At 37.0% G+C, this 27,476-nt stretch overlaps 1 protein-coding gene across 4 annotated transcripts in view; it reads right to left on the bottom strand.

Annotated features, from left to right (window-relative positions):
* The window catches only part of ACVR1C (activin A receptor type 1C), a 152,515-nt gene that overhangs the window by 81,842 nt on the left and 43,197 nt on the right, over nt 1-27,476 (bottom strand). Inside the window, exon 1 of one of the 4 annotated variants that reach the window (XM_035304848.3) lies at nt 14,634-14,873. The exons of the other annotated variants lie outside the window; for them this stretch is intronic. The gene's annotated coding sequence lies outside the window, so the exon portion shown is untranslated. Of the gene's footprint in view, nt 1-14,633; nt 14,874-27,476 lie in introns of those variants that run through there. 4 annotated transcript variants of the gene reach the window in all.

Raw genomic sequence — 27,476 nt, 5'->3', positions numbered from 1 at the left:
CAGCTCCCACTGCATTGGCTTACAGTATCTCTCTACTAGAAATCCTTTGAAGTCTCCAGCCCCCAGGTAAGAAGCATTGCACACAACACCTGTTGCACACAGCCTACCTCCCTGCCTGGTAACCTAATGGGGTGGACCCCTTTTCTGTACACAACCCTCTACCAGTGCGCACAGCATGGCCCCCTACCATGCACGGCCCACCTCTCTGCCCAGGTGACATAATGGAGTGGCCCCCTAGCTTGTTACTCATGTGATTATGTATGCCCTACGACTAAATCTATAGATGATGACCTCACTTAATGACCCTTTCCCCTGCTTGTATCTAATAAATACAGACACTTCTGGACATTCGGGGCCTCGCCTGTCTCCACTCATAGGTGGCGTGGCCCCACGAGTCCAGCTGCTCTTCTCCAGTTCTTCAGTGTCCCGTCTCTTTATTTCTCAGATCCAGCACCTCAGCAAAACAGAAGAGACACCCCATGACCCTTTGGGGTCAACAGCCCTACACAATCCTAAAACAAAATACTGTTTTATTATCAACATTGAACTAAGCATAACAGCTCACTTTCCTATTTATTCCAGTGGTGGCAATTATTAATAAATATATTTTCACCAGTATTTATGTGCTACAGAACAACCATATATCCTAAATTGATTGGGATTCCATAGAGCTATATAGATAAAATCTAGTGCTTTAGAACATATTTTCAAGGTACTTCCCTGGCAAAAAAGAGAGCTCATATTATGGGCAACCATTCATCTAGGTTTCTACTGACAATAGAATCTTTCTATTATTTTCCATTTCTAATCTTACAAATTTGGTTATACTAGCTTTGTAATCTTAGGCATTACCTGGCCTCCTGTACCTCCATTTTCTTATATGAAAGACAGGACTTTTATTAAGAAATAATAATAATAATGTATCTCCTCATAGTGTTGTTGTGGAGAATAAATTAATCTATATAAAGCCCTTAGATCAATGTCTGGCACATAGAAAATATTATATAAAGAGTTAGTAACTCTATCTCCTTCTACTAAAGGAGATAAAACCAGTTGCCTTATGCAAACAAGCAAAACAATCAAAATACATTTGTATTCCATAAAGGAATAGCCTAATGAACTAGAGTGCAGAGACCCTTTAAAAGGCATAATAAAGAAATGCATCTCTTTCTGCTCTGTCAAGAGTAATTTGACTGCTCTCCTTTTAACAGCCCAGACTAGTTTCTAGAAGGTCACACAAGCAGGTGGTATCTGGTGATGGTCTAGCCAAGAAATTCAGGAAAAGACAAAGGTCCCAGCCCTCACTCTGTCACTAACTTGCTGATTAACTTTGGAGAAGACATATAACCTTAAATCACCTCAGTGACATCCTTTGAAAATAGAAAATAAACGGCATAGGAAAACTGGGTCCAGAAATGTTAAATGCTTACATACCACCGATATTTTATGACCCTACATATTTACAGCTTATGGAAATCTACTGCAAAGTAGAAAAACTCAATTAATGTTAAGAAACTTGCTGCACTATGGTTATTATTCACTTTCATATTTTAAGGGGCTAAAGGTAGGAAAAAAAGAGTAACTCTTCTGACACACAATCTCAAACCACTTGTTACTAGACTTTTCATCAGAATCTCCTTGGATGCTCTATTTCCAAGAGAGGCTTAGAAACTAACACAACTAACTAAGGAATATGAATCCACTGAGTGAAGACAATCATAAAGCACTCAACAATTAAATATATGTTAGTTTCACATGCATTCATCATCTCGCAACTGTGGGAGTTAGTTCTCACTATTTCTATTTCATATATAACAAATTGAGGCTCAAAAAGATAAAGTGACTGGCCTATGTAACAGTCTCTAGACTACTCAAGCAACTGTGCTTCTATCCCATGAAAGCTGCCATTTTTTAAAAATTGGGCACATGAACAATTCTCCCACTCCACAAACTTCCAGCAATTGTGAATAAATGAGAATTCTAATACAGCGGAAAGAAGCTGATAACTAATTAACAGTTGACAATTGAAATTTTATGTGTATTATCCTAATAGCCTTTAAAACCCCACTGTCATTTTTGGTTTTTTTTTTACTGCATTTTAGGTTTTGGAGTACATGTGAAGAACATGCAAGATAGTTGCATAGGTACACACATTGCAATGTGATTTGCTGCCTTCCTTCCCATCACCTATAGCTGGCATTTCTCCCGATGCTATCTCTCCGCAACTCCCCACCCCTTGCTGTCCCTCCCTATTCCCCCAACAGACCCCAGTGTGTAGTACTACCCTCCCTGTGTCCATGTGTTCTCATTGTTCAACACCCACCTATGAGTGAGAACATGCGGTATTTCATTTTCTGTTCTTGTGTCAGTTTGCTGAGAATGATGGTCTCCAGGTTTATCCATGTCCCTACAAAGAACATGAACTCATCGTTTTTGATGGCTGCATAATATTCCATGGTGTATATGTGCCACATTTTCCCAGTCCAGTCTATCATCGATGGGCATTTGGGTTGGTTCCAGGTCTTTGCTATTGTAAACAGTGCTGCAACGAACATTTGTGCGTGCATGTGTCCTTATAGTGGAACAATTTATAATCCTTTGGATATACACCCAGTAATGGGATTGCCAGGTCAAATGGAATTTCTATTTCTAGGTCCTTCAGGAATCGCCACACTGTCTTCCACAATGGTTGAACTAATTTACACTCCCACCAGCAGTGTAAAAGTGTTCCTATTTCTCCACATCCTCTCCAGCATCTGTTGTCTCCATATTTTTTAGTGCTCACCATTCTAACTGACGTGAGATGGTATCTCAATGTGGTTTTGATTTGCATCTCTCTAATGATCAGTGATGATGAGCATTTTTTCATATGTTTGTTGGCCTCCTGGATGTCTTCTTTTGTAAAGTGTCTGTTCATATCTGTTGCCCACTTTTGAATGTGCTTGTTTTTTTCTTGTAAATCTGTTTGAGTTCTTTGTAAATTCTGGATATCAGCCCTTTGTCAGATGGGTAAACTGCAAAAATTTTTTCCCATTCTGTTGGTTGCCGATTCACTCTAATGAGTGTTTCTTTTGCTGTGCAGAAGCTGTGGTGTTGAATTAGGTCCCATTTGTCTATTTTGGCTTTTGTTGCCAATGCTTTTGGTGTTTTGGTCATGAAGTCCTTGCCTACTCCTACGTCCAAAATGGTTTTGCCTAGATTTTCTTCTAGGGTTTTTATAGTGTTAGGTCTTATGTTTAAGTCTTTAATCCATCTGAAGTTAATTTTAGTGTAAGGTGTCAGGAAGGGGTCCAGTTTCTGCTTTCTACACATGGCTAGCCAGTTTTCCCAACACCATTTATTAAACAGGGAATCATTTCCCCATTGCTTGCTTTTGTCAGGTTTGTCAAAAATTGGATGGTTGTAGATATCTTGTGTTGCCTCCAATGCCTCTGTTCTGTTCCATGGGTCTATAACTCTGTTTTGGTAACAGTGCCATGCTGTTTTGATTACTGTACCCTTGTAGTATAGTTTGAAGTCTGGTAGTGTGATGCCTCCCACTGTGTTTTTTTTTTTTTGCTTAGAATTGACTTGGCTATGTGGCCTCTCTTTTGGTTCCATATGAAGTTTATGGTGGCTTTTTCCAGTTCTGTGAAGAAGGTCAATGGTAGCTTGATGGGAATAGTGTTGAATCTGTAAGTTACTGTGGGCAGTATGGCCATTTTCATGATATTGATTCTTCCTAACCATGAACATGGAATGTTTCTCCATCAGTTTGTGTCCTCTCTTATTTCATTGAGCAGTGGTTAGTAATTCTCCTTGAAGAGGTCCTTTATGTTCCTTGATAGCTGTATTCCTAGGTATTTTATTCTCTTTGTAGCAATTGTGAATGGCAGTTCATTCTTGATTTGGATCTCTTTAAGTCTGTTATTGGTGTAGAGGAAGGCTTGTGATTTTTGCACATTGATTTTGTATCCTGAGACTTTGCTGAACTTGATTATCAGTTTCAGGAGATTTTGCGCTGAGATGATAGGGTCTTCTAGATATATAATCATGTCATCTGCAAATAGAGACAATTTGGCTTCCTCCTTTTCTATTTGAATACCCTTTATTTCTTTTTCTTGCCTGATTGCTCTGGCTAGAACTTCCAGTACTATATTGAATAGGAGTGGCGAGAGAGGGCCTCCTTGTCTAGTGCCAGATTTCAAAGGGAATGCTTCCATTTTTTCCCCATTCAGTGTGATATTGGCTGTTGGTTTGTCATAAATAGCTTATATTATTTTGAGATACGTTCCATCAATATCTAGTTTATTGAGGGTTTTTAACATAAAGGGCTGTTGAATTTTGTCAAAGGCTTTCTCGGCATCAATTGAGATAATCATGTGGTTTTTGTTTTTGGTTCTGTTTATGTAGTGAATTACGTTTATAGACTTGTGTATGTTGAACCAGCCTTACATCTCCAGGATGAATCCTACTTGATCATGGTGGATAAGCTTTTTGATGTGCTGTTGCAATCGGCTTGCCAGTATTTTACTGAATATTTTTGTGTCTATGTTCATCATGGAAATTGGCCTGAGGCTTTCTTTTCTTCTTGAGTCTCTGCTGAGTTTTGGTATCAGGATGATGTTGGTCTCATAAAGTGATTTGGGAAGGAGTCCCTCTTTTTGAATTATTTGGAATAGTTTTAGAAGGAATGGTACCTGCTCTTCTTTGTGTCTGGTAGAATTCAGCTGGGAATACATCTGGACCTGGGCTTTTTAGTGTGGTAGGCTCTTAATTGCTGCCTCAACTTCAGATCTTGTTGTTGGTCTATTCAGGGTTTTGACTTCTTCCTGATTTAGGCTTGGGAGGACACAAGTGTCCAGGAATTTGTCTATTTCTTCCAGGTTTATTAGTTTATGTGCATAGAGTTGTTTGTAATATTCTCCGATGATGGTTTGAATTTCTGTGGAATCAGTGGTGATTTCCCCTTTATCATTTTTTATTGCATCTATTTGGTTATTCTCTCTTTTCTTTTTTATTAATCTGGCTAGTGGTCTGTCTATCTTGTCAATCTTTTCAAAAAACCAGCTCCTGGATTTATTGATTTTTGAAGGGTTTTTTGTGTCTTTATCTCCTTCAGTTCTGCTCTGATCCTAGTTATTTCTTGTCTTCTGCTAGCTTTTGTGTGTTTTTGATCTTCTCCTCTAGCTCTTTCAATTTTGATGATAGGGTGTCAATTTTGGATCTTTCCTTGCTCCTCATGTGGGTACTTGCTGCTATATATTTTCCTCTAAAGACTGCTTTAAATGTGTCCCAGAGATTCTGGTATGTTTTGTTTTCATTCTCATTGGTTTTGAAGAACATCTTTATTTCTGCCTTCATTTCATTGTTTATCCAGTCAACATTCAAGAGCCAGTTGTTCAGTTTCCATGAAGGTGTGAGGTTCTAAGTTAGTTTCTGAATTCTGAGTTCTAACTTAATTGCACTGTGGTCTGAGAGACTGTTTGTTGTGACTTCCATTCTTTTGCATTTGCTGAGGAATGATTTACTTCCAATTATGTGGTCAATTTTAAAGTAGGTGTGATGTGGTGCTGAGAAGAATGTATATTCTATGGATTTGGGGTGGAGAGTTCTGTAAATGTCTATTAGGTTTGCTTGTTCCAGGTCTGAGTTCAAGTCCTGGATATCCTTGATAATTTTCTGTCTGGTTGATCTGTCTAATATTGACAACCAGGTGTTAAACTCTCCCACTGTTATTGTGTGGGAGTCTAAATCTCTTTGTAAGTCATTAAGAACTTGCCTTATGTATCTGGGTGCTCCTGTATTGGGTGCATATATATTTAGGATCATTAGCTCTTCTTGTTGCATCGATCCTTTTACCATTATGTAATGACCTTCTTTGTCTCTTTTGATCTTTGTTGCTTTAAAGTCTATTTTATCAGAGATGAGAATTGCAACTCCTGCTTTTTTTTTCTCTCTCCCTTTGCTTGGTAAATCTTCCACCATCCCTTTATTTTGAGCCTATGTGTATCCTTGCATGTGAGATGGGTTTCTTGGATACAGCACACTGATGGGTTTTGGCTTTTTATCCAATTTGCCCGTCTGTGTGTTTTGATTGGGGAATTTAGTCCATTTAAGGTTAATATTGTTATGTGTGAATTTGATACTGCCATTTTGATGCTAGCTGGCTGTTTCGCCCATTAGTTGATGCATATTCTTCATTTTGTTGATGCTCTTTAGCATTTGGTATGTTTTTGGAGTGGCTGGTACTGGCTGTTACTTTCCTTTTTTTTTTCTAATTTTTTATTGGATTTTAGGTTTTGGGGTATATGAGCAGAGCATGCAAGACAGTTGCATAGGAACACACATGGCAGTGTGCTTTTCTTTCCTTCTCCCCTTCACCCACATTTGGTATTTCTCCCCAGGCTATCCCTCCCCACCTCCCCCTCCCACAGGCCCTCCCCTTTCCCCCCCAATAGACCCCAGTGTTTAGTACTCCCCTTTCTGTGTCCATGTGTTCTCATTTTTCATCACCCGCCTATGAGTGAGAATATGCGGTGTTTCATTTTCTGTTCTTGTGTCAGTTTGCTGAGGATGACGTTCTCCAGATTCATCCATGTCCCTACAAACGACACAAACTCATCATTTCTGATTGCTGGTTTTTACTTTCTATGTTTAGTGCCTCTTTCAGGAGCTCTTGTAAAGCAGGCCTGGTGGTGACAAAATCTCTGAGTACTTGCTTGTTTGCAAAGGATTGTATTTTTCCTTCACTTATGAAGCTTAGTTTGCTGGATATGAAATTCTGGGTTGAAAGTTCTTTTCTTTAAGGATTTTGAATATGGCCTCCACTCTCTTCTGTCTTGAAGGTTTTCTGCTGAGAGATCTGCTGTGAGTCTGATGGGCTTCCCTTTGTTGGTGACCCGACCTTTCTCTCTGACTGCCCTTAGCATTTTCTCCTTCATTTCATCCCTGGTGAATCTGATGATTATGTGCCTTGGGGTTTCTCTTCTTGAGGAATATCTTTGTGGTGTTCTCCGTATTTCCTGGACTTGAATATTGGTCTGCCTTGCTAGGTTGGGGAAGTTTTCCTGGATAATATCCTGAAGAGTATTTTCCAGCTTGGATTCATTCTCTTCGTCACATTCAGGTACACCTATCAAATGTAGATTAGGTCTCTTCACATGTAGTCCCACATTTCTTGGAGACTTTGTTCATTCCTTTTTGTGCTTTTTTCTCTAATCTTGCCTTCTCATTTTATTTCCTTGAGTTGATCTTCGAACTCTGATATCCTTTATTCTGCTTGATTAATTTGGCTGTTGAAACTTGTGCATGCTTCATGAAGTTCTCATGTTGTGTTTTGCAGCTCCATCAATTCACTTATATTCCTCTCTAAGTTGTCCATTCTCTTTAGCATTTCATCGAATCTTTTTTCAAGGTTCTTAGTTTGTTTGCATTGCGTTAGAACATGCTCTTTTAGCTCACAGAATTTTCTCATTACCCACCTTCTGAAGTCTGATTCTGTCATTTCATCACACTCAGTCTCCATCCAGTCTTGTTCCCTAGCTGGTGAGGAGTTGTGATCCTTTGTAGGAGGAGAGGTGTCCTGGTTTTGAGTGTTTTCCTCCTTTTTGTGCTGGTTTCTTCCCATCTTTGTGGATTTATCCACCTGTCGTCTTTGTAGTTGCTGATTTTCAGATTGGGTCTCTGAGTGGACATCCAGTTTGTTGATGATTAACTTAATTCTGTTTCTTAGTTTTCCTTCTAACAGTCTGGCCCCTCTGCTGTAGGACTGCTGAGGTCCACTTTAGGCCCTGCTAGCCTGGGGATCCCCTGCAGCAGCTGCAAAACAGTAAGTGTTGCTACCAGTTTCTTCTTCTGTTGTCTTTGTCCCAGAATGATACCTGCCAAATGTCAGTCTGATCAGTCCTTTGTGAGGTGAGTCTTTGGATATACAGGGGTCAGGGAGCTGCTTGAGGAGACAGTCTGTCCTTTATAGGAGCTCAAGTGCTGAGCTGTGGGCTCCGTTGTTCATTCAGAGCTGCTGGGCAGGTACGTTTAAGTCTGCTGCAGCAGAACTCATAAGCCCCTTCTTTTTTTCCCCAGGTATTCTGTCCTGGGGAGTTAGGGCTTTATTTATGAGTTTCTGTTGTGCTGCTGCCTTTTTTTCCAGGGCTGCCCTGCCCAGCAAGGAGGCAGCCTAGTAACTGTCTGCCTGCAGAGGCTTTGCTGAGCTGCTGTGGGCTCCACCCTGCTGCCCTGTGAACTTCCCTGCAGTCCTGTTTATATGGGTGTGGTTAGAACTGCCTTGGCAATGGTGGCTTGCCTCTGTAATAGTGGACTCTCTCTGTAATGGTGGGCTGCTTCAGCAATGGCGAACTACCTCCATAGGGGTGGAGTGCCTCAGTAATGGCAGATGCCCCTTCCCCACAGAGCTGGACCATCCCCAGTTCAGCTGTGCTTGCCATAAAACTCTAAACCCAGAGCATTTCCAATTACTGGTTTGTTTTTGTTTTGTGGGAGTGGGACCTGCCAAGCCTGATCACCTGGCTCCCTGCCTCAGAGCCTTTTTTTTTAAAGTTGAACAGTTGACTCTCTCCCAGGTGTTCCAGTCACCTGCTGTAAAGGCGCTGGGATCTGTGTGATTTCCTGTGCAGTGAACCACTGTGCTGGCTGAAACAACAGCACTGAGATTCATGGCACTTTTTTGCCTGGGAATCTCCTGGCCTAGCTCCCTGTTTCAGTCCCCTGTTTAATCAGATGAATGAGCAACTCGGCCTTCCTGGAGCTCCAATCACCAGCTTAAAAGGGCAACCAGACCTTTGTGTTTTGCATGGAGAACTGCCACACCGGGGCACTGGCAAAACAGCCACACCAGCCAAAACAGCTGCACTGGCAACCTCTGGGGCTCCTCCACCTGGGAATCTCCTGGTCTGTGGGCAATAAAGATCTGTCTAGAAATGCTGTGTCCACTCACCCTCTGCGCTTTCACTGGGAGTGGCAATCCTGAGCTGCTCCCAAATGGCCATATTCCCCACTGGCATTTTTGAAATGAATTCTACCTACTTATTTTCTGAGGGGACATGCAGTCAAATAAAATTCAATGTCACGTGCCTTGCATCTAAAATAAATAATCTCACCTTACAACTTTATCTAAATCCTGTATTAAGTAAGGCTCTTAGTACATAATCTTATACTTTCTCTTTGAAGCATCACTCGCTCCTTATAAAAATTGATTACATAATAGTTCTTACCAAGAAATTATGTAGATACTCACCGAATGTTTAACAAGCTACAAAAAATTTACTTTGGTTAAAAGTAAAAAGTACAACTCATAAGGATAATATAGACCTAGGTGATATAATTAAGACAGAAAATGACACCTTACTTTAAATCTTGCATGATGAAAAACACTGGCAAAATTGAGGATGCATTAATGATAATGGCTTCAAACATCTGCTAAATGTTCCCATTTATTCCAGTTCAACTGGCAGGACCATAGCACTGACAGAGAACAAACAGCAAACTCAAAAGGATCTAAGATGAATAAGTAACATACTACATACTCAGTCTCATATTTCATTTCCCACATGTCCACTGTATTATTGCATTTGACATATAAACTATATTTTATATTAGTATAGTTAATATAACAATCCTCAACATAGAACATTTGTGCTGCCAATTACAACATAAGTTGCAATTAGTAATTAGACATGATTTTGTATTTCATCTTTTTAAAAAAACTGATGTTCATTGCATCAATTACACTACAATATTCTGTGGCAGAACAAATCTGGTTTGATAGTAGGCAGTAGTCATGTTTCATAATTATTTTATACTTTTTCATTACAATGTACTTGAGTCCTATGGAAAGGGACAGCAAATTAGGTTGAATAAGGAAAACAATTACCCATTATAAGGAGTTTTATTATATTTTTCACCACAGGAAAAATTGTACTTCACTTTTGCTTCCTCCTACCCCTTTAATTATCCCCCTTTATCCACTCTTTGTCAATTCATTTCTAAAAGGCAAGACATCTGTTACCCACAAGACATCTGTTACCCACATTGGCTAAAGGATGTGTGCATTCCTAACCATCCAGAAAATAAATATTCATCCATATTTACATGTGATGGCTAGCACACACTGGTGTCCAGAAATATAAAAACCATCCAACTACAAAAAAGAACCAAATTTATTGATCAGCATTTATGCATTATTCTTCTTAGAAAGTGAAATATTTGCTTGATAAATATTAGGTGTTTCACATTAGACAGTATTTTCAATATGTTGGTTACATATTACTATGTTTCCTATATTTGGGGTCTATATGCTAAAATTAACCAGTGCTTGACATAAACATCTGACTTAAACTCCTTCTTTTCCAGACATTAGGTTTTTCAGTTTCTCTAGTTTTAGACCATGCTATAAAACATAAAATATTTTTTTGATTCAGAAAACTGTCTCAGATTTGACCTGCCAAATATGAATTCTTTTCATCATTTGCAGGCTCCTGAGTTAACAAAGGGAATAATTCGAGCTTTTCAGTGTGCTGAATATGAAAAGCACAGCAGCAGGAAAGAAGCCTGGAAAACTAGCCCTAGTAAATCTAAAGTAAAGCCGAACAGGTCAAAGGAAATCAGGCAAAGACCGAGCAGCTTCCTTTTCTATTCCTTGTCAAAATTTTATTTTCTTGCCATGTGGTCATTTCAAAGCATTCACCTTTTTTAATGGTAAGGAAAAATAGCAAAAAGAAAGAAAATGGAATTAATAAAATATGGGCAAAGCACATTGCCATGTATGTACCTATGCAACAGTACAACTATATATATATATATGTTAAATAAATAAAATAAGGGCAATATAAATGCAAACTTTTTGGCCAAATGAGCTTTCAATAAATATTCAGCTGGTAGAAATACTACTTCTCGGGCTACAAGCAAAGAAAATCACAACTTCACAAATACAAGAAAACACCCATCACAAAGAAAACTTGTTCCTTTGCACAAAGTAGCAATTACTTTCTCTGTTAAAGAAGCCCTCACCCTTATAGCTGAGAAGGAATAGAATCACCCTACCAGCAGGGATTCTGTCCAGGAGAACTGCTTAAACTTCCAGCTGTAGGGCTCAATTTAGTTAGAGTTCAGCACATCTTAAATTATTAGTAGTAACCATTTGAAATTTTCTTAGTCCAAAGGCAACACTGAGAGAAACTGGAGGTTTTAGCTCACCTCTACCACCAGCCACCTAAGACTTCAAACAAGTTCCCCAGTCTCTCCAGACCTTATTTTCCTCACCTGTAGAATGAAGAGGTCAAGAAGCAGCCTAGAAGACTTCTAAAGACCCCTCCAGTTCTACAATCCTCTGCTACTCTGAATTTGTGTCACAATTCTTAATATAAGTGACTTAAGAATTACCTACGATAGACGAGAGAGCTGGGGTTGGGAATGTGAACAGGATAGGTCTGCACCCCCCCAAATTCAGTGAGTGAGAGAATTCTCACTGAATTGCTGGTTTATAAATCAGCAAAACTTCTCTAATTAATATTAAAGATCGTTTTTCTTATACTATATGTATCACATGAGAATTGAATGTGATTTCCAATATCAGCATGAAATTTGGGGGCAATGGGGGAAAAGTGATGAAGGCCTGAAAATGTTCATAGCCTCTCTGAGTTATGTGAGACATCTAGAGACTGTTGCTGAGTCCCTCAATCTTAGTATCTACAGGATCACAGAAATGGTACACAAGACTGAAAGGGACAAAACAGCATCACACTTGAGCAATCAGATCACTCTACGTTCCACTAAGTAGACATGAAAACGTTTCCCAATAATATTTCAATACGTGACAGCAATTAGAGTTTAAAACTGGCTAGAATGATGTTATTCATTTACTTATTACCTCAAAATTTTGAATAAATACAGAAAGGACATGTATGACAGCACAGTGTCATAAAGCTTTCAGTGCAATTTTAAAACTTAATGGGAAAATTTCTCAGTTTAGCATCTTTGCTTACCAGAGTGGTGATTAACTGAAAGTTTCATGTTTCAAAAAAGGCCTTTTCCAGAAATACCATTAATAATCTTAGCTGTTACGCTCTTCCAGAGTGGGACAGTTATTAATCAACCATAAAGGGATACAACATACTCAAAATGGTTCATGACAAAAATTATTCATGTGGATTCTCTTAAAAAATCCCTCTTAAAAAATCCCTTTGGAAGGATGAAAATGCAGGATTCTTGGATAGGAAGATGGCAGCCTTCTCCTTCCTGCCTTTGGAGGTCAAGGCTTGACTGGGCAACAGGCTGGCAGGGTGGCAGTTGGTGATAACTGCTCTTGGGTACATAGCAGTGTCTTCAAGCCTGAACCTTTGTTTCCTTAGGGATGATACAGACTGACTGGAGTCCTCTGGCCCAGTTTAGACTTTTTAGCCATGTAGGGGAATAAAACAGACCCTATTTAAAGGGTCAAAGAATAGAGTATTCCCAATCACAGAACACATTTCCTATCCCACTCCTCACATATAATTCTTACTTAGTTTGTGAAGTTACTTTCTTACTCTGCAGCCTAAATGGTTCCTAATCAAACTGTTCCCCAGTAATTGGGGTTTCTCAATCTATCGTCTTCTGCTTAAGAGAATATTGGAGTTTAATGGATTCCAATTACATTTAGAATAAAGCAAAATCCACAATCGTTATCATGACCTGATAGGCTAATAGTCTGGGTTCTTCCCACTCCTCCAACCTCGTCTCTCGTAACTCAGACTTCCAGAGCACTGGACTCATTTTGTGACTGTAATATTACAAGTTTCCGACCTCAACAGCCTTTCTTCTTCTTTTTCCCTTTGTCTGTTGTCCTCTCCCCTTTCTTCTCATTCTCCAGGTCTTAGCTCAAGTGTCACTACCTCAGAGAAATCTTCACTGATTCCCCTTCTTCAAGGATCTGCTCCCCATCCTTCCTGCTATGTATCATAATCTGTAATTTGCTTTTTATTTTTATTTATTTATTTTTGAGATGAAATCTTGCTCTGTAGCCCAGGCTGGAGCACAGTGGCACAATCTCAGCTTACTGCAACCTCCGACTCCATGGTCCTGGTTAAGGCAATTCTCCAGCCTCAGCCTCCCAAGGAGCTGGGATTACAGGCACGCACCACCCTACCCAGCTAATTTTTGTATTTTTAGTAGAGACGAGGTTTCACCATGTTGGCCAGGCTGGTCTTGAACTCCTGACCTTGTGATTCATCTGCCTCAGCCTCCCAAAGTGCTGGGATTACAGGCATGAGCCACCATGCCTAGCTTCTTTGTTATTATATTAGTCCCACTAGAATGAAAACTTCTTGAGAGCTGAGCCCTTCTGTTTTATCTACCATCATATCCCCAACATTTAGAATAGGGTTTAACAGTGTGGTAAAAATTCAATAAAGATGTATTGAATTACAAATTGTAGAAAACTGCAAAGAACGGAAGAAATTTTTGTCCATGCTATTTACCTCTCGGATGAATTTTAAAGTTTATTCTCAATTTGAAAGAGGTTTTTATAAAGATATAGAATAGAAATAGAATAGATATGGAAATCCTTTGTCATATGTGTTACATGTAGTTCTTCCCACTTTGATATTTATTTGCATTTTTCCTAACACATTATCTTCATTAATTTGGGGGAAAAAAGATACTTGCCCCTTGTCAAAAAGAAGTCAAGTAATACACATAATATAAAGAAGGAAGTAAAATAAAATATGGGATCACTACTAATCCCATATCCCCCAAACCACTACTGTTAACAACCTCTCCACATATTACTAGTGGAGTTTTATATTAGATATGCATAGTGATATTCTTATTAAAATCCTAATAAATGATAGATGTAAACTGTGTCTATCAATATTTTACTCTGCAATTTCTTATTTTGCTTTGAAGCTTAGAAAATTCCCATCCAGATATTTTCTAAACAGTCAATATTTTCTTTCACTTTCTGATTTGTTTTTTAGACACTTAAATATTTATGGAATTTTGATATGGATCATCCAAATCATAGATACAAATCTCCTTGACAGTGGTAAGTGAATTACTTTATGGCAAGTCTTTAGATAAGTATTTTACATCATTATCTAAAGAGTATTTTACTACATGCGAAACTCTTCCGCAGTCAAGACAGAGAGGGAGGGAGAGAGGAGAGAGAAAAGACATGCACTAAAGGAACTTGGCTGTGTAGGTTAAAGGATGTTAGGACAGTGTGGTAAACTGAGCCAGGGACACATGTACAGCCATGAGCTGCATTGGGATACAGATGTAGAGCACTACTGAATCCGGCTGAAGCTGGGGTAAGAGATAGGGGAAGGGACGGGAGGGTTTCTTGGAGGATAATCTTGAGAAGTACACTTGTTCACCCTTGCAGCGGTTCAGAGGACCAGTCCCAGCCCATCGTCTCAGCAGTCCTCCAAGACCATCCAGCCAGCAGCCACCAGCCTGAGGAAACCGCCGCAGTCCCCCTCACCCCACCACCAGGCAATGTGAAAAATACCTCCTGCTGCGAGGCGGCACTGCATGGGCATTAACCTGCCCCCACTTTGTCAACGTGTGTGGTCAAACGCACTCCCCCGATGGAACTCCATTCCCAGTCCCCAACCCGCTCGCCACCCCAACAAGGATCTTGGCGCCTCGGCCCACACCTGCGGAGCTCCCCTTGCCTGGACTTGAAGGTTGGAGCTGGGAGGCCTCCCCCAAGAGCAGCGGCCAGGAGCTTACGCTTCCCCTTCGCCTGATGAGTTTGCGGAGTGGCACCCTGGGGTCGCCAGGACGCCCCAGCCGTCCGCTGGACCTTGGCGCAGTGAATTCGGTCCGACGACAGCTCCCGCGGGGCTCCGCCACCTCCCCGAGGGCAGCACAACCCCAGGGAGACTTTCTCCGACAGCTTCCCGGCGCCCCCGGGTACCATCTAGTGGCAGCAGACACAGGACGCAGGCTATTTTTTACAGAATGACCTCCACTCCAGATTTGCATTTCTCAAACATTTTTAAAACCCATGTCTCTTTATAATGATCATAAGATCTTACAATCTCGATTTTCTGTTATTTGCCATTTTAAAATAAAATGCCTTATCTAGAAGCAGATCAATGCATAGATGATTTAAGGACGCTTTTGCATTCTGAAATAGTGGCCCACCACTCTCTAACACCCTTGAAAATAACCATTCTAGCCTGGGAAGATTTGCTAGACTGGTATTTATTAAGAGAAATCTCTTGTTTGCATCAAAAGATTCCACCCATCCAAATATTGCCGGTGAAGTCTTTCTAAATTGTAAGAAGAAATGAGAAACTGATAATTAAGCACTTCATGTGTATTATAATTTGCATATTCACTTAGGTCCTATTGGTCTTATTGCTGTTATATTTTTGCTCACATAAAATCATACCTGATAATGGTGATTACCAGATCCAGAAATTTCACTGACCAGTAAAATTTCAAAAATAATTTGGGGACCCAATGAAGGATTATACCAAATTTTTGTTTTGTCAAGGAAGAACACTGAAAAAATAAAGCATTCTCTATTACCATCATTTCAAAAAAGAAGTCATTCACTTGATTTAATCATTTCACACTGTATACATATCAAAACAACACATTATATCTCATAAACACATACAATTATGATTTGTTAATTAAAATATTAAAATTAAAAAATAGCTCACATTTAAAAAAGAAAAAAGAGTATTATAATACCAATCAAGAAAGTAAAGACATAAATCCCAGAATTAAGGTCTGACATTACCAAAATCAAGGATATTTTTAAAAATTTCAAATGTGGATAAACATAATTGTATTTTATAATTATAATGTTACATTTCTTTTAATAGTCTTTTTTCTTTTTTTGACATGGAGTGGCACTATCTCAGTTCACTACAACCCTCCATGTCCCAGATTCAAGTGATTCTCCTGCCTCAGCCTCCTGAGTAGCTGGGATTACAGGGGCTCGCCACCACACCCGGCTAATTTTGTATTTTTAGTAGAGATAGGCTTTCACTATGTTGGCCAGGCTGGTCTCAAACTCCTGACTAAATGATTCACCCATCTTGGCCTCCCAAAGTGCTCAGATTACAGGCATGAGTCACTTGCCCAGCTTTAATAGACTTTTTCTAATACATGTTATTAATCTGGAGGTTGACTGCATCAGAAAGCGGAGCTTGAGTGTCCAACCTGTTATTGTTCTAACCTGTTTTGTTCACAATTAATGGCCATACTCCACATGGAAATGTTGTCTCAAGTGGAAGGGCCAAAGTTCCATAGTGCTATTTTTATTCAATATGGAATATTCTGGAAACTGAAAAAAGCTGAATAATAATAGCCACCCACTCCAAACTATAGAGAAAGTTAATAATGGCAGACCAGGAATCTAGCTAACAAGCGACATCTCTGCCCAGGGAACAGGACTGCTGAGCTTTGCCAGCTCAACAAGCTCACTCTAGATAGATGTTCACCTATCAGAAATTCACCTGGCAATGCCTCCATCAGTACTGGAGCACAAATCTTATCACTGCATTTGATCAGCCTACACATTTAAGTCTATTTTACAGGACTTGGAAGACAGTATGCATCTTTTGAATTAGTACTGTCCTTTGTTCAATATATTGTTTGTCAAATCTATAATTTACTTGATGATTAACTCCTGATCAATAATCACCTCCTGAAGGATACTATTTCCATCAATATCTTGCAGCGATACGCAGGGGTTACTACTCTGTAGCATGGAGAGGTGAACCTGTGTAAAGAAAAAAATACCACAGGGTCCCTGATCTAGTCCAGGGCATTTAGGGAACAAATTAGGAGACTTGGGGCTCTAATCTTAGTTATAGTAATATGGACTGTGGGCCTTATGTGTTCAACTGATCTGTCCGAGAAAGAAATCAATTAGATGATCTCTAATGTGCCTTCCAGTTCTAAAGTTCTATACCGCTAAAAATGGAAGGCACCAGTGGCCACTATCTAGTGGCAGAAAGAGCAATATAAGTGATAGCATACCCAGAAAACCAAGTTGTTGCCCTAGAATCACAGTTAAGGAAGAAAATTGTTCAGGAGAATAATATATTATGATAAAGACTAATGTGAATAATCAGAGTTCATGTTTTGGAGGTCTGTAAGTCACTGAAATCTAGTTTTGTGTTTTCAATCTCTATTAAAGTAGAGAAGATGGAAACCAAATGAGAGAAAAGCAGAGTTTGGTGATAAAAGGAGCACATGGCATACTCAATTTATTTGGGAAGGAATCAGTGGAATACAAAAAGTTAACAGAGAAAACATGAACTTCCAAACTGAAAGCTAAGAAGGCCCTGACTTTTTAAAAGGAAGCCTTTAAAAGTAAGTAATCAACAAGTGATAGTCATATTACAGTTACAAAATTGAAAAGACAGAAAAAGACAGAATTGTCTATCTCAAGTTTAGAATGAAAGTAGCAAAGAAAATTGAAAAGGTAAAGTCCTCAAGGGTTCTCAGGGGCTCACTTGTCAGATATTTTATCACAATCCACAATTACATATTTATATATGATCAGATAGGGTAAAAAATGGATAATTCTCAATCTAGAAATAAAAGGAAAGTATCCTAAGTAATAAGCTAATCTAGCTAAAAATAGAGTGGCAAGCTCAGGGTTGAAAAGGGAAGAGGAGGACAAGTGATTTGAAGAATGTTTTTGTTTTATTAAGGCTAATCCCAGCTGAGCATCTTTCCAACACTGACCATGAGGCTCAAAAGTTTAGCTTTTCAAGCATATGAAAAACTCATATATTGTGCAAACATAAAAAGGACAGCATCACCACCTCTCCCTTCAAAGAAGATGGGTGGGAATGGGAGCTGATGAATGGGAAGCACACTTTTAAAATCCATAATTTTTTTAAAAATATATAATTCTTAGACTTCTAGGAATTATCATAACTATTTTAGAAAATAGGTTACAGGCTGGTCAAGGTGACTCGCACCTATAATTCCATCACTTTGGGAGGCTGAGGCTGGCAGATCACTTGAGGTCAGGAGTTCGAGACCAGCCTAGCCAACATGGTGAAACACCATCTCTATTAAAAATACAAAATTAGCCAGGTGTGGTGGCAGGCACCTGTAATCCCAGCTACTGGGGAGGCTGAGGAACGAAAATAGCTTGAACCCAGAAGGTGGAGGTTGGAGTGAGCCAAGGTTACACCACTGCACTCCAGCTTGGGTGATTTAAAATAAAATAAAAAATAAACAGAAGAAGGTAGGTTACATGGCTTCTCCTGGTTTCTTTTATCTATCAAGATACTGCTAAGTAAAATAACTGCCTGTTTCTTTTTTTGCAGCTGCACAAATATATTTCAAGACATAAAAGTAAAAAAGTGAGAAAACATAAGAAAGAAGTTATAGGACCTCCAAAAAAGTCTCAAAGAACTCATATTAGCCAGAACAAAAGGAAAATCTAAGGTAGGTCATCTGTGTCTTGCTGCTTCTTTTATAGTGATATAAAACAAAACAAAAAACGATAACAAAGAAAAGACAAAAACCTTCTGTTTGTAGCTGTGTTTGAGTTTAACATTGTTGGAATTCAGCAAGGTGTAGTAAAAAAGATCCTGCACTTTGGAAAATGTGTATCTGTAGTCCTAATCCTGAGCCACCCCAACCCCACTGTGCAGCCTGGGAGGTTACCACACCTCTCTAAATCTGTCCATGCACTGATGAGGCAGGGATAATAGTTCCTATCTCACATGAATATTATGAAAATTTTATAAAGAGATATTCTAGATAACACATTCTACATACCACAGATGTAAAAAAAAAAAAAAAAAGAAAGAAAGAAAATGAAAAAAATGAATACCCAAAAATTAAGCTCCTGCTATTACAAGTTATGGGCTATTCAGAGCTCAACATTTAAGGCACAAACCACACTCCTTAAAAATAACTTTCAGTGTTTCTCACAACTTTCTGGTTCTGATTAACATTTTCCTTGGTAGTGACACTGCCACACTAAGGTGATAAAATCAGCAGTTCCAAATCAAGATAGATATTTTTGTTAAAATTTAAAAAATTTGGCATCTGTACATAATGAAGGGGTAGCTGTATCTGGAACATTAACACCCATATTGGTTACTGCACTAATATTTTTCCCTTTCAATCAATCATTTCCTGGATCTGATCATTTCAATAGGAAAATTAACAAAGTAAATGAACAGAGAAAGAAAAGCTGTCAATTAACATGAAGAGTTTAAATCTCACTAATAAAACAGAAAATTAGTGCAAAGACATAACTTTCATTTGCCAACTTGGAAATGACTGTAAATTATAACACAGAGAAATGGTTGGGGGGGGTTGGTCAACAAAATTTCATCTTCATACACAGTTGGTAGAGTATCAATTGGTACAAACTTTTAGATGTACAATCTGAAATATTTATCTTGCTTGAGTTCTAAGAATATTTATATTTGTGGTTGTAGTTCTACTTCCACAGGAAATAAACACAAAAGTTTAATACTTCCATTACAGAGTTATTATTCACAAAAGTGAAAAACAGAAATAGACTAAACACCCCCATGTCAAATAATATCCTCCTTTTTAGTAATATTTATTTAGATTGAAAATTTCTCACTGTAAATATTAAATTAAAAGTAAATAATTAAACATATATGATATGATCTCAATTTTTATATATGCATTGAAATAAATAGAAGAAAATACATTCAACTATTAATAGTGGTTATCTCTGAAGTATGGCATTAAAAATAAATTTTATGTTTTTCTACATTTTTTCCTAATTTCCTATAAAGAACATATTAATATGCTGTAATCAGGGATTAATATTATTTTGTTAAAGTCATTTCTTGTTCTGTCAAAGTATTTTGTTCACAGGAAGTGGCTAACCATATCACAGAGACATCTTCAGTTAGCTTTTCAGCAAAGACCTCTAAAATAACCCTGATGGTGGGGTCTGGGTAAACACCTACAGGTTTGACTGCCACAGTTTGACTGCCACACTACACCACAGCTACAGCAAATCTGTTTTTAAGTCCAAAAGTTGGAATGTGTGGTCTGAAATAGGCTAGCATACTTGAAAGCAGAGTTGTCCCTGAAAATTCAGATACACCATCATCATAAAATGACTCTCACTCGACATGGAAACTTACCTGATCTTTGGGACATAAATAAGCCTAGCCTAGCTTGATCTTTCCATAACTTTTCCTCTTACCTTTAAATTGTTGAGAGAGGGTTACAATAGACATAGTGACTTTCCCTAACTGAAGAAGATAATCAAGAAAATGCTGACTGCCCACTATGTGCATGTCACTGTATTCAACAAGGGGTACTTCTAATCTGACTCAGCAAAATAGGTTTGTTAACACATTAATGATCCTCTGTAGAGACCGCAGATGCAAGCAAAATTTTCCATAAGCAAGCTTAATTCTATAGTAAAGCGAGAAAAGGAGTCAAAGTAGCCCATAATTGTTCCCCTTTAGGTGATAAATGACCTTTCAAATACAACCAAGTGCTTTCACCTAAAAGGACAGGTGAGCAAATGTTGCATTTACAATGAACTTTATCTATGCACAGATAATGTCCCTGGCTGCAATTTCCTTTGCTAAGAGATCACTATTCCATGTTAACAAATTAAACATAACCTAATTTATCCTAATTTGATTTCATTTCTATCTACCTAATGCCATTTTGCAGAATGAAGATTATACAGACCAAAAAAATTTTGATAGATACAGGAATTTCTTACTTTCAAAGAAGTTATAAAACATGGGTAAATTTTAATTATTTGTAATTTTAAACTATTTCTATTTAATTGTTATAACTGCACATGACAAAAAAAATAGTATAGGAAGAATTTAAAAGAAAAGCATTCATCTAGTGACCCACATCTCCACACTCACTTCCCAGAGGTATCCACTTTTTAACTATTGTTGTTATTCTTTAGGACATTATGTTAGGATATTAATTCTAAAAATATATCTGATTAACCAATTTGAAACATTATCTGCCAACTTCCTGATCTGCATGATTTCTTAGTTTATCTATAGGCTCTCCAATTTGGAAAGGAGAGCCAGATTTATTGAGATGTAATTTACATATAGCAATTATTACAGTAATTATTTTAGTGTAGTTTTATGAGTTTGGACAACTACAATTCCATGATCCCTCCTGCCAAACCTATACTACTTTTTAGACAATTTCTCTCTGTCCCAAATGCTGGCAAGCAGTGATATTTTCTGTTCCTATACTTTGCCTTCTTCAGAATGTCAAACAAATGCAGTCTTTTGAGTCTGGCTTTTTGCATTTGGTTTAAGGCATTTGAGATTCATTCACCATGTTGCATACATCAGTAGCTTTTTTGAATGCATATACAACCGTTTGTTTATCCATTCACCAGTTAAAGGACATTTGGTTTTTTCCCCATTTTTCTGGATTCGAAATACATCTGTAATAAACATTAATAAATGGTTTTTATGTGAAGTAAGTTTTATTTCTCTTTGCTAAAATCTAGGAGTGGGATTACTACACTGTATAGAAGGTGTATATTTAACTTGACATAGAAAAGTGTTTTCCAAAGGGCTTGTATCATTTTACATTTCTGCCAGTAATGTATGAGAGTTCCAGTTACTTATATATTTTGTCCACTTCTTGCTGAGTTGTTTCCTTATTATTGAGTTCTTAGTATTCCCTATACTTTTCGGATACCAGTGCTTTAAAAGATACATGTTTTGCAAATATTTTCCTGGCCTGCATTTTGTCTTCTTATTCTCTTAACAGCATCTTTCAAGGGACAGAAGTTTGTAATTTTGATGAAGTCTAATTTATTCAATATTTTTCTTTTACAGATCATGCTTTTGAACCATCATCTAAGAAATGTTGCCTAACCTAAGATCAAAACGTTTTCTTCTATGTTTTCTTTTAGAAGTTTTCATAGTTTTAGACTTTATTCTTAGGTCCATTTTAGTTAATACTTGTAAACATGCAAGAAATACTCGTGTTCTTATTTATTTATTATTTTTGCTTATGAATGTATCCAGTGTAATTTCTTGAAGAGACTATTCTTTCTTCATTAAATTGCCTTTATAATTTTGTCAAAAACATCAATTGACATATATATATGGGTCTATTTCTGGTTTCTCTGTTCTATTCTGTGATCAATGTGCCTCTCCCTTTGTCAATACCACAGTCTTAATCATTGTAGATTTATAATAAATCTTGAAATCAGGTACTATGAGCATTCCAACTTTGTTCTTGTTTTTCAAAATTAACTTGGTTATTCTCATTCCTTTGCCTTTCCCTATAAATTTTAGAATCCCCTTGGTGAATTCTACATAAATTCCTGCTAAGATTTTGACTGAAATTTTGCAATCTATAGACCAGTTTGGAGACAATTAATAAATTGACAACGCTGAGCCATTGATTCTGTGCATATAGTACAATAGGCCCTCAATATCTGCAGGGAATTTGTTCCATGACCCCTGAGGATATCGAAATCCATGGATGTGCAAGTCTCATATAAAACAGCATATTTGCTTATAATCTATGGACATCCTTCCCCTATACTTCATTTTACTTTTATTTAAATATTTATTTGCACATAAGTTTTACTTATGAGGTACATATGAGTGTTTGATACATGCATAGAACGTATAATAGTCAAGTCAGGGTATCCATCACCTTAAGATTTATCATTTCTATGTGTTGATAATATTTCAAGTCCCCTCTTCCAGTTACTTTGAAATATACAATATATTGATGGCAAATATAGTAACCCTAACCTACTATCAAGCATTAGAACTTATTTCTTCTAAATAATTGTATGTTTGTACCCATTAACAAATGCCTCTTCAGCCTCCCCTCCCACTTTCCCTCCTTCCCAGCTTTTGGTATCTATCATTCTATTCTCTATGTTCATGTCAGTAAGTTTTTTAGCTCCCATATATAAATAAGAACATATGGCATTTGTCCTGGCTTATTTCACTTGACATAATGACCTCCAGTCCCATCATGTTGCTGCAAATAACATGGTTACATTCTGTTTTATGGCAGAACAATATTCCATCATGTATATACACTTATATACACACATATATATATATATGTGTGTGTGTGTGTATATATATATATGTATATATACACTACATTTTCTTTATTCATTCATTCATTGATGGACATTTAAGCTGATTCCACAATGTAGGTTTTGAATAGCACTGTGATAAACATGAGTACAGGTATCCCTTTGACATAGTGATTTATTTCCTTTGGCTAAATACCCAATAGTGGGACTGCTGGATTGAGTGGTAGTTCTAACTTTAGTTTTTTAAGGACTCTTCATGCTGTTTTCCACAGTGATCGTGCTAGTTTACATTCTCATTAACAGTGTATAAGAGTTCACTTTTCTCTGGAAAAGCATCTTTTTTTCTTTGTCTTTTTACTAATAGCCATTCTAACTGGGATGAGATGATATCTCTCATTAGTTTTGATTTGCATTTCCCTGATGATTAGTGATGTTGAGCATTTTTTCGTATACCTGTTGGCCATTTGTATGTCTTCTTTTGAGAAAGGTCTATTCATAAACCTTTGCCCATAATAGGATTATTTGTTTGTTTGGTTTTGCTGTTGAGTTTGGGCTCATTTTATATTCTGGATATTAGTACCCTGTCAAATAAGAAATTTACAAATATTTTCTTTCATTTAACAGGTTGTCTCTTTACTCTGTTGATGGTTTCTTTTGCTATACAGAAGCTTTTTTAGTTTAACATAGTCCCATTTTTCTATTTTTGTTTTTGTTGCTTGTTCTTTCAAGGTCTTAGCCATAAAATCTTTGCCTAGACCATTGTCATAAAGTGTTTCCCCTATGTTTTCTTCTAGTAGTTTTATAGTTTCTGGTTTTACATTTAAACCTGTAATCCACGTGAAGTTTGATTTTGTATACATTGACTGGACTAGGGATCCAGTTTCATTCTTCTGAATATAATTACCCACTTCTCCCAGCATCATTCATTAAAGAAGGTCTTTTCCCCCAATGTGTATTCATGGCAGCTTTGTTGAAGATCAGTTGGCTCTAAATACGTGGATTTATTTCTGAGTTCTCTATTCTGTTTCATTGGTCTATGTGTCTATTTTTATAGCAATACCATGCTGCTTGGTCACTATAGCCTTCCAATATGTTTTGAAGTCAGTTAGGATGGTGTCTCCAGCTTTGCTCTTTTTGCTTAGAATTGTTTTGGTTAACTGGGCTCTTTTTTGGTTCTATATGAATTTTAGAATTCTTTTTTTATATTTCTGTGAAAAATGACATTTGGTCACTATAGCCTTCCAATATGTTTTGAAGTCAGTTAGGATGGTGTCTCCAGCTTTGCTCTTTTTGCTTAGAATTGTTTTGGTAATCTGGGCTCTTTTTTGATTCCATATGAAATTTAGGATTCTCTTTTTATGTTTCTGTGAAAAAATGACATTAGTATTTTGAGAGAAATGGCATTGAATCTATAGATACCTTCAGGTAGTATGGTTATTTTAACAATACTAACTCTTCAGATCCATGAGCATGGAATGTCTTTTCCTTTTTTCGTGTCCTTTTCAATTTGTTTCATCAGTGTTTGGTGATTTTACTTGTACAGATGTTTTACATTCTTGGTTAAGTTTATTCCTATGTATTTTTGCAGGTATTTTAAATGAGAGTGCCTTCCTGATTTTTTCTTAGCTAGTTCATTATTGAAGTATATAAATGCTACTTTCTTTTGAATGTCAGTTTTGTATCTTCCACCTTTACTGAACTGAACAGTTCTAGGATTTTTTTTGGTGGAGGCTTTTGATTTTTCTAAATATAAGATCATGTCTTCTGCAAAGAGGGATAATTTTATATTCTCATTTCCAATTTGGATACCTTTTATTTCTTTCTTTGGTCTGACTGCTCTGTCTGGGACTTCCAATACTATGGTGAAAGGAGTGGTGAGAGTGGGCATGCTTGTCTTGTTCCAGTTCTTGCAGAAAAGGCTTTCAACTTTTCCCCATTCAGTATGATGTTGGTTGTCAGTTTGTCACATATTACTTTTATTATTTTGAGGTATATGCGTTCTATGCCTACATTATTAAGAGTTTTTTAAAGAGTTGTTAAATTTTGTTCAATACTTTTTCTGCATCTATTGAAATAATCATATGATCTTTATAGTCGTCATGCTGTTGATGGGAGGTATAATATTTATCAATTTATGTATGTGGAGCCATCCTTGCATCCCTGATGTAAATCTCACCTGATCATGATATGTTATCTTTTTGATGTGCTGTTAGATTCAGTTTGTTAGGATTTTGTGGAGGATTTTTGCATCTTTCTTCATCAGTAATATTGATTGGCAGGTAGATTTCTTTTTTTCATTTTGTTGTTATCTAGTGGTACCAGGATATTGCTGGCCTTGAAAAATGAGTTAAGGAGAATTTCCTGCTCTTCAATTTTTTCTAATAATTTAAGGATAACTGGTATTAGATCTTCTTTATATGTGTGGTAGAATTCCACAGTGAATCCATCTAGTCCTGGGCTTTTCCTTGTTAGGTGACTTTTCATCACAACTCAATCTCACTACTTGCTATTGGTCTATTCCGGTTTTCTATTTCTTTCTGATTCAATCTTGATAGGTTGTACGTTTCCAGAAATTTATCCATTTCCTTTACGTTTTTCAGTTTGTTACTTTATAGTTGTTCATAACAGTCTCTGATAGTCTTTTGTATTTTTGTGGTATCAATTACAGTATCTCCTTTTTCATTTCTGATTTTATTTGTGTCTTCTCTCTTTATTCCTTAGTCTAGTTAACAGTTTTATCATTTTTGTTTTTCTTTTCAAAGAGCCAATTTTTTTACCTCACTGATCCTAGAATTTCTTTTTTGTTATTTAGTTCATTTAGTTCTGCTGTAATTTTTATTATTTATTTTCTTCTGTTAATTTGGGGTTTGGTTTGCTCTTGCTTTTCTAGTTCATTGAGGTGCCTTGTCAGATTATTTGAAATCTGATATATTTCTTTTATTGTGGGCATTTATTGCTAAAAAATTCTCTATTACCACTGCTTTTGCTATATCCCACAGGTTTTGATATGCTGTGTTTCCATTTTCATTGGTTTCTGACTCTTTTTAAATTTCCATCCTCATTTCCTCCTTGATTCAATGGTTGTTTAGGAGCATGTTGTTTAATTCCCATATATTTGTATAGTTTCCAAATTTCCTCTTGGTATTGATTTCTAGTTTTATTCCATTGTGGTCTAAGAAGACACTGGATATTATTTTAATTTTATAAAATTTGTTGAGGCTTATTTTGCAACCTAACATATGATCTCTCCTGAAGAATGTTCCATGCGTTGATGCAAAAGATGAATATTCTGCAGTTGTTGGATAGAATGTTCTGTATATGTTTGTTAGATCTATTTGGCCTAAGGTCCAGTTTAAATCCAATGTTTCTTTGTTCATTTTCTGTCTAGATAAACTGTCTAATGATGAAAGTGGGATACTGATGTCTCCCACTATTAATGTATTGCAGTCTCACTCTCTCTTTAGATCTAGTAATATGTGGTTCATAAATCTGAGTTCATGCATACTTAGAATTGTTATATCTGCTTGCTGGATTTATCCCTTTAAAAATATATAATGATATTCTTTGTCTTCTTTTTTACTGCTCTTGACTTAAAGTCTCTATTATCTGATATAATGACTACTGTTCACTTTTGGTTTCTGTTTGTGTGAAATATCTTTTTTATCCCTTTACTTTCAGTGTATATGTCTTTACAGGTAAAGTGCATTTCTTATAGGCAGAGTATAGTTGGATGATTTTTTTATCTAATCAGCCAGTCTGTATCTTTCAAGTAGAGAATTTCATCCATTTCTATTCAAGGTCATTATTGATATGTGAGGTTTTGTTCTGTCATATTGTTAATTGTTTTCTAGTTGTTTTATAACTTCTTTGTTCCTTTTCCTCTTAATATTTGTCCTTGTGGTTTAGTGCTTCTGTAGTGGTCCTATTTGAGTTATTTTTCTTTGTAATATGTGTGTTTGTCATACCAGTGAGTTTTATATATTCATGTGTTTTCATGGTGGTAATCTTCTTCATGATGGTTGTGTTTTTGCTTCCAGCTTTAGGACTCCCTTGAGCATTTCTTATAGTGGTGATAAATTCCCTAAGCATTTACTTGTCTAGGAAAGACTTCATTTCTCCTTCATTTGTGAAGGCTAATTTCACTGGATATAGTTTTCTTGTGTATCGGTTTTCTTCTTTCAGCATTTTAAATATATCATCCCATTCTCTCATGGCCTATAAGGTTTTTTTGAGAATTCTGCCTTTAAAAAGATGGGAGTTCCTTAATAGGTGACTAGACACTTTTGCTGTTTTTAGAATTCACTTTCATCTTTGACTTTTGACAGCTTGATTATAATATACCATGGAGAAGACATTTTTATACTGTATTTGTTTGGGGATTGTTGGACCTCCTGTATTTGAATGTCTAAATCTCTTGCTAGACTTGGGAAAGTTTTCATCCATTATT

This window comes from Callithrix jacchus, chromosome 6 (assembly GCF_049354715.1).
Source record: "Callithrix jacchus isolate 240 chromosome 6, calJac240_pri, whole genome shotgun sequence".
NCBI lineage: Eukaryota > Metazoa > Chordata > Mammalia > Primates > Cebidae > Callithrix > Callithrix jacchus.
Note: the sequence above shows the minus strand (reverse complement) of the source record. Positions and strands in the feature narration are given on the sequence as shown.